This window comes from Macaca nemestrina, chromosome 16 (assembly GCF_043159975.1).
Source record: "Macaca nemestrina isolate mMacNem1 chromosome 16, mMacNem.hap1, whole genome shotgun sequence".
In the NCBI taxonomy this organism is placed as follows: Eukaryota; Metazoa; Chordata; class Mammalia; order Primates; family Cercopithecidae; genus Macaca; species Macaca nemestrina.
Genome location: NC_092140.1, coordinates 1,853,171 through 1,860,357, shown reverse-complemented (window position 1 = coordinate 1,860,357; position 7,187 = coordinate 1,853,171). Strand labels below are relative to the sequence as shown.

The 7,187-nt window shown below is 49.3% G+C and overlaps 1 long non-coding RNA gene across 1 annotated transcript; it reads right to left on the bottom strand.

Moving 5' to 3' along the window:
• Positions 1-3,323: 3,323 nt before the first annotated feature.
• On the bottom strand, positions 3,324-6,874 carry LOC105485278 (uncharacterized). Its single transcript, XR_989450.2, has 3 exons — positions 5,382-6,874; positions 4,876-4,975; positions 3,324-4,428 (listed from the first exon to the last, which is right to left on the bottom strand). It is a non-coding gene; the product is annotated as an uncharacterized lncRNA (long non-coding RNA).
• Positions 6,875-7,187: the final 313 nt, after the last annotated feature.

Below are 7,187 nucleotides of genomic sequence, written 5' to 3'. Positions count from 1 at the left end.
GCCGATGCTGCGAGCCCCAAGTGCTGTCCTTCATCCTGGAAAGCCTTTCCTAAGCGGAGACTTTCAAATTCAAAATTGCAACACTCTGTTAAAGAGAAGACGGAGCCGGTTCTTAAGCATTACAAAGATTACCCAACCTACTTTTCACATCAAAAGCAGTGAACCAGCCCAGAAGTAGGCAGCCCAGAAGTAGGCAGCCCAGAAGTAGGCAGCCGAGAAGCAGGCACACACGAGGACATGCTGTCCTCCCCAGAACCGTCCCCGCCTCTGCAGGTGCAGTCAGGACTGAGGGAACAGCACCTCCCTCCAGAGCGGCCCCAGGCTCCCAGGCCTCACCCACAAGGAGGTTTCCTGCGTGCTCCTTGATTACCACCCCCAGCCCCAGCACACTCTAAACTTTCAGAAAATGGCTTTGTGGCAATCCAGGCGCATCTGATCTCACAGAAGAACCACTCGACAGCACGACGCTTGCGGTATTTACTCAGCATCGCTCTGCCCCACCACACATCGCCAGTCAACACCAGACAAGATTAGAGATGGGTCACAGAAAACCCTGGAGGATAAATTAATTACACTTTCTGTGTAATTCCTTTTGGCAAAAGAGAGCTGTAAATGCTGTGAGCGTTTCTAACATATAACAGTATCTCCAACTGTGATGTTCCAATTAGCAAAAGTAGTGAGAAGAATTGTTCTACAGCACCCAGACAGAATTTGTTTTCTTTTTTCTTTCTTTTTTGACACACTTCAAATCTCATTTAAAAGAGCCCACTCCCCATGTTCCAAACAAAAATCACTTACTCAATAGTTATTATAGTGATCTCTTATTCAAGTGACTTTTAAAGATGGGTCCAAAGGGTAAACCCTTAGCATCAAAAAGTGATAATACAGAATGTCAGTGTTCTCAAGGACACGACTGAGTTTCTGCCCACAACGTTTCTATGACTAGGAGAGAAAGGAAGGAAATGAGGGAAGGAAGGAAGGGAAGGAAGCAAGGAAGGAGACAAGGAAAAAGGAAGGGAAAGAGGGAAGGAAGTACAGAATGAAAGAAAAAGGGAGGGAGAGGGAGGAAAGGAAGGAAAATAGGAGAGGGATGGAGGGAAGGAGGAAGAAGGAGGGAGGCAGAAGGAAACTTTTCTAATTAGACATTACAAAGCAGATTAGCACCAACTTAAATTATCTTGTCCAATCAAACTGATGTTTTACCTTATGGAACAAAAATATTTTTATTATATTTGCAAAAGACAGTTATGAGTACATAAATATCCCATAACTTTGTAAAAACTAATTAGCAGTTTCTTGTTAACTGGGCATTTAAAGTGTTTAAAATTGCTGAGTTTAGTTATGGTAATTAAATAATAACATTATATAGTTTTTAATTTCAGATTTGAGGTAAGCATCTGTTGTTACATTAGATTTTTTGGTTTTGGATTGTTTTTTGTTTATTTTTGTTTTTACTGAACCGCCTAGAACAATGCTTCTCCAGTGATCTCTGGGGAAGTACCAGTTTGTTTTCTAATTTCAATCCATTGACAACCCTACGTTGTAAGATGAAATAAAAATAAATTACTAGAAAAATGAAAAGCAAAGAGACTATACAAGCTCTGATCAAAAGAAATGTAGGCTTTCTAAGCTTTCTCTCAATTTCTGCACTTGCTGTGGAGTGACCAACAATTCGGGTCCCAACCCATCTGAAAGCCACACGTTGGGAGGTGTAGCCTAGAGTTGAGGGTCCTGGAGTGTGTGGGGGGTACCAGGGCGTTCACAGGCTCAGGAGAAGCGCAGATTGGCCCTGCCTCTGCTCTGCTGCAGGCTGAGCATCAGCTTGAGGTACTCACAGTTGTCAATATCAGATTGCACTCCCTGCCTCCCAACGCTGGCAGTTTTGCAAAGCTGGCCTTTCAGCAATTGCTATGATAAAAAAGTACTGTACAAAAGTCAGAGTTGTACAGGAAGGGAATGTGGCAGTGCCAGGTTTGATCCCGGGTCCCAAGAGGCCAGTCAGTGCCCAGGAGACACACACCTCCCATTGGTAAGTGATGGCAGTCATTTGAAAGTGAAATCAAAGCATGGCTTATTCTTTCAGTTTCATGTGTACTTATTGTTTGGACCTAACTGCTTAATAAACAGACTGTTCAGTACTTCTTTTGCCTGGAGCACTATGAAAAAAATTACTGCAATGCTAACAACACCCCAAAAGATTGGAAACCAGTCTTCTTTGTCTTTGAATCCCGAGGGCCTGGCTTATATTACGTGTTCATTGTGAAATCAACCAGTGAATTAATGAAGGAGGGGTCAAGCCATCCATCAATTCCCCCTCCACCTTTTAAATTCAGAGACATTGAAGTAACGTGGAACCTTCTTGCAATCCACCGGTTGACATTTGTGTTGAAATTGTGAAGATGTCATAAACGGTTCTCAGATAATATTCCTTCATCTTTTACCTAATGTTTGTTTCTGAGTCTTAAACTTCCAGATGAGACCTTCTTCTCTTCTGGGACACCTCCCAACGTCTTCAAGCACCATTTTCCTCAGAAAGGCAACCAGGGTCTGGGTGGAGGGCTGGAGTGAAAAGTGTGATGCTCTGTTGCTGGAATCCTACTTCTGTGGAGAAGGAGCAGGGCAGGCACCCACTGGGTACAGCAGATGTGCACTCAGAGCAGGGTGAGAACCGTGAATGTTTTAAAATAACGGAAATAAAACAGAAATGTTTAAATCTCATTTGGATTTCTTCTTTCTCTAAATCATTTATTGCTCCTGGATGTTTTAACTAATGTTTTCCTCATGTGACATTTGGACCCACTAGACTTTTAAAGTCACAAATTGTCCCTAATAACAGCACAAATTATGTAGGCTGTTAACTATCACGGCGTTTTTTAGCACTTCATCTTTTGCATGCTACAGTGCAATCATTTTCATCAACCATTCCTCATATCCAAACAAGGTGGCAGCTTAGCATAATAATAAAGCAATTTCCTGCTCTGTGATGTTGACATGGAAGGCCGAGGAAGTGACACTCTGTGGCTGAAGTCACAGAGCAGGAGAGTGCACAGTCGGAGAAGAACTCGACCCCGTGGGTGCCGGTGACCGCCCAGCGCACGCAGCTCTCCCACCGAGGTCTCCTCCTGGCCACCGGGCGTGGGCTGGGCTTGTGGGACCGGGGTCCGCCACCTTTCCTCATTCCGCCAGAGAAGCACAACTAGGTGGAGCCGAAGATTTATTTATCTTCCAGCCACCAAGATGCATTTTTATTGGCCTTTTTAAAGACTATTAATTGCTTCTCTGGAAATTAACCTAAGACCACTCAAGAGCAAAATTGAGTAAGAGAAGTTTTTTATTTTCAAAAAAGAAGGAAAAGAACAAATGGAATAAGGTGGTAATTCAAAAGAGAAGAAGAAATCAATTAAAAACCAGTTGTTACAGCCATCCGCTGAGCCTGGTGCCGTTCCCCACAGTCACGTGGACGACGCAGGTGACTCCTCCACAAGCCCAGGAGTGGGGCACATCCTCATAGCAGCACCACTGCCAGATGGGGGCCGAGCTGGGATACACACCTCAACCCCCCACAACGGGAGCAGTACCGACCAGGAAGCCAGACCTGGCCTCCAGTCCCCCCAGGTCCTTAGACATAGCCCCCAAAACGCCGTCTTCCACCAGCTTTACTAAGTCACTGCAACCTGTGGAATCCCAGAGTCACTGCAGACAGAGGCAGGAGCCGGGCGGTGACTGCCAAGGCCACTGGTCAGAACCATTCCTGCCTCCTTCCCTCCGTGCTTCAGTGAGCACAAGATGCTCCCTGTGGCTGCAGAGTAGACATCTAAGCCCTAAGGAGGCGCTGGACCTGGGGTCAGCCACGTGTTCTCCCTTTTAGTGGCGTGTAAAAGAGGTGGCACCCTTGATAGGCTCAGCCCCTGCCCCCGCACTAAAATCTCTTTTCAAACCATCCGAGGGAGGCCAGCCTTCTGCCAGGGCACTCCCTGATCCATGAGTGTGATGATGACTTACATCAGCCACGACGACCACCGTGACCCAGAGCCTTCGGGCAAGGGTCACCGCGGAGCAGACAGGCCTCAAACCCTGCGCAGGGCTGGAGACCACTGCACACACCCACACAGGCACTGGGCGCTGGCATTTCCCAGGAAGGCCGTTCTGCCTGGAGAAGCAGAAAGGGGGGAACAGAGCCTGCATCGCCCATTTGGGGGAACAAAGGCCTATGTTTGCACTGACTCTGAGCAGCCTCCCTGTGCCCACAGCCCTCGTGTGCCCTGGACCTGTGAGTTCTGAATCACACAGGCGGGCCTCGTGCTGGACATGGGATGAGGATTATGAGCCCTTTGTTCACAGTTTGGAAGGGAGACAAGACTCAATGTTTACGTTTCTTCCTCCTCCTCCTGCCACCGCTTATTTCTTCAGTTCCATGGAACAGGAATTCTACAAGACAGTGGAAAGAGGAAGGGAAAGGAGGTGAAACCCATCAGCTAAGTCCACACCGTATTCATAGCAGGTCCAAATGGAAATTAGACGGGAATCATGCTCGGAATGAACATTTGGGGATTCCATTTATCCATAGTCCCTTGTTTCTGATGACCACAGGTGGCATGTTGGCTGTGCCTGCTGGAGAACAGGGCTGTGGACCTCGGCTCGTGGACACAGATAGCCCCGGCCTGCATCCAACTGGACCTGAGGACACAACGCCCTGGCCGGCCAGCCTGCGGCCCCCACCCCCACCCCCCGCTGGGCTCAGGCAGGCGCCTTTCACTTCTCTGTTCCTCAGTGCCTCCTCTCAAGTCCCCTCAGTGCACCCCCAGGCCACATTCAGCTTCCTCCCATGCCCTCGCCCCACTCTGGAATCCCCAACGTCCTCTCGTCTGGGCCCACCTGCTTTTCCAGGGCCAGTTCAGATCCAGCATTGCCTGGCAACCCTCGTCCCATTCCAGTCAGCCTCCTGGAGGTGCTCTCGTCTCTTCTTTGCAGCTTCCTTCATGGGAGTGATTATGATTTCCCTTTGATGATTTTAAGTTTATGCAGAACAAGGCTTAGAGCTCCTACTTCTCTTTATCCCCTGTGGGGCCAACTCAGCATTGGGCCCACAATCAATCACATTGAAAGACATCAAAACATCTAAACATCAACCTGTGGCCAACCTTAAAAATAATATCTTATTTTTATTTTCTTTTGTTTTATATTTCGTACTTGTTCAACACTTGATTTTTTAAAAACCTATGTCTTTGAATTTCCTGTTTTTCACATTTTGCAATTCATTGCATGAGCATTAACATCGAGGCTGACAGTGGTCTTTTCCAATGCGTTTTTATATGAATGCCCACAGGTGCTTAGAGGTCATTATTCAATTACAGATATTTGAATTATAAAGCACTACTTACAATCTATGTCATTCACAAGCATTTCTCGAGCTCCATGGGCCCATTCGCAGGTCTTAGCGGTTCTGTGGACTCCAGGCGTGGCTGCTGCTGTCATGGGCGTCTCACATGGCTGCCTTGTATGTTGTTGAGCATGACGATGTCACCATGATGCTGACGGTGGGAGGCCACAGGACCAGATGCACCTGGAGTGTGTGTGTCCAGGCCCATGCGGGCTCCCTCTTTGCTCCTGTCATTGGGACCCCACACATTTTCTGCCCCAGCCTGCCTTTGCCCGCAGACACCAAGGTCTTTGTGTCTATGGAGCGTCGTCTAAAGCTGAACAACCCCCTGAGGGGAACATTATCACCACTCCACAGACAGGAAAATGAGAGATTCCACCCTGCGTCAGCCAGGTTCTCCAGAGAAGCAGACAAGCAGGCTAGAAGGAGATTCGTTGTTTGGTTTGTTCAAAGAGATTGGCTCCCGCGATTGTGTTGGGCTGGCAGGTTCCATGCAGCAGGAGGCTGGAAACAGGCAAGAGCTGGTGCTCCCATCCTGGGGCAGAATTCCTTCCTCACTGGGGACCCCACTTTGCTCTTAAAGCCTTCAGCTGACAGACAAGGCCCATCCCGACCAGGGAGGGTCCTCTGCCTACCTAAAGTGAGATGACTGCGGGCGTTGGCCATGTCTACATGGTGTCTGTGCAGCTGCAGCCCACGTCTGGTGAGATCACTGGGCCCTGCAGCCAGGCCACGCTGCCCACCGGGAAAGCTCTACTTGGGCACACCTGGCACCAAGGGCACAGAGCCAGGTGGACAGGCCTGCCTCACCCCCGGGGCACACACTCCTGCCCGGAGTGGGGAGGGGGTCCATGGAGGCAAACTGGCTAGTCCCGCCCCTTGTCCCAGGACGGGGAGGAAGCTGCTCCACACACAGAGGGTACTGGCCCCACATATCAGCAGCCCCTCATGTGAGGACCCTAACCCAGCAGCGATGCCGGGTAGAGAGGACGTGGGGCAAACACACAGCAGCTGAGCAGGAACATGGAGGCCTCAGGAGCACGGAAGCCCCAGGAACACGGAGGCCCCAGGAGCACGGAGGCCCCAGGAGCACGGAAGCCCCAGGAACACGGAGCAAGTGGCAGCCTCAGAGTCCCACTGCCCCGGTTCAGTGAAGTCCTGCTGGGAAGGATGTTGTCCTGAAGACTGAGGACCCTGAATCGGGTGTGTTTAATGCCCTCCCTCAGCGCACAAAACACGGGCTGGGGAGAGAGAGGAGCGTGGAGGCAGAGCCCATGGATAACTGGAGCATGATGGTGAAAGAAGGCAAAGTTTTCCTTAAGCCTTAAAAAATGGAGCTGTGAGAGTTAAGAAGGCATAACACAAAGGGGCGCAGGGCAGGGTCTGTTGTTCACTAGGTACCATGCGCCTTTACTAGAACCTGGGAATGCTTTCCAACGCGCTTCTAGATCCCAAATACAGCACCAGGTAACATGGCATTCAGGAAATGCTGCTTACATGAGTCAGTGGATGCTATTTATTTATTTATTTGTTTGTTTTATTTTTTGAGATGGAGTCTCACTCTGTTACCCAGGCTGGAGTGCAGTAGCGTGATCTCAGTTCACTGCACCCTCTGCCTCCCAGGTTCAAGTGATTCTCCCGCCTCAGCCTCTAGAGTAGCTGGGATTACAGGCACCTGCCACCACACCTGGCTAATTTTTGTATGTTTAGTAGAGACGGAGTTTCACTGTGTTGGCCAGGCTGGTCTCAAACTCCTGACCTCAGGTGATCCACCTGCCTCGGCCTCCCAAAGTGCTGGGATGACAGG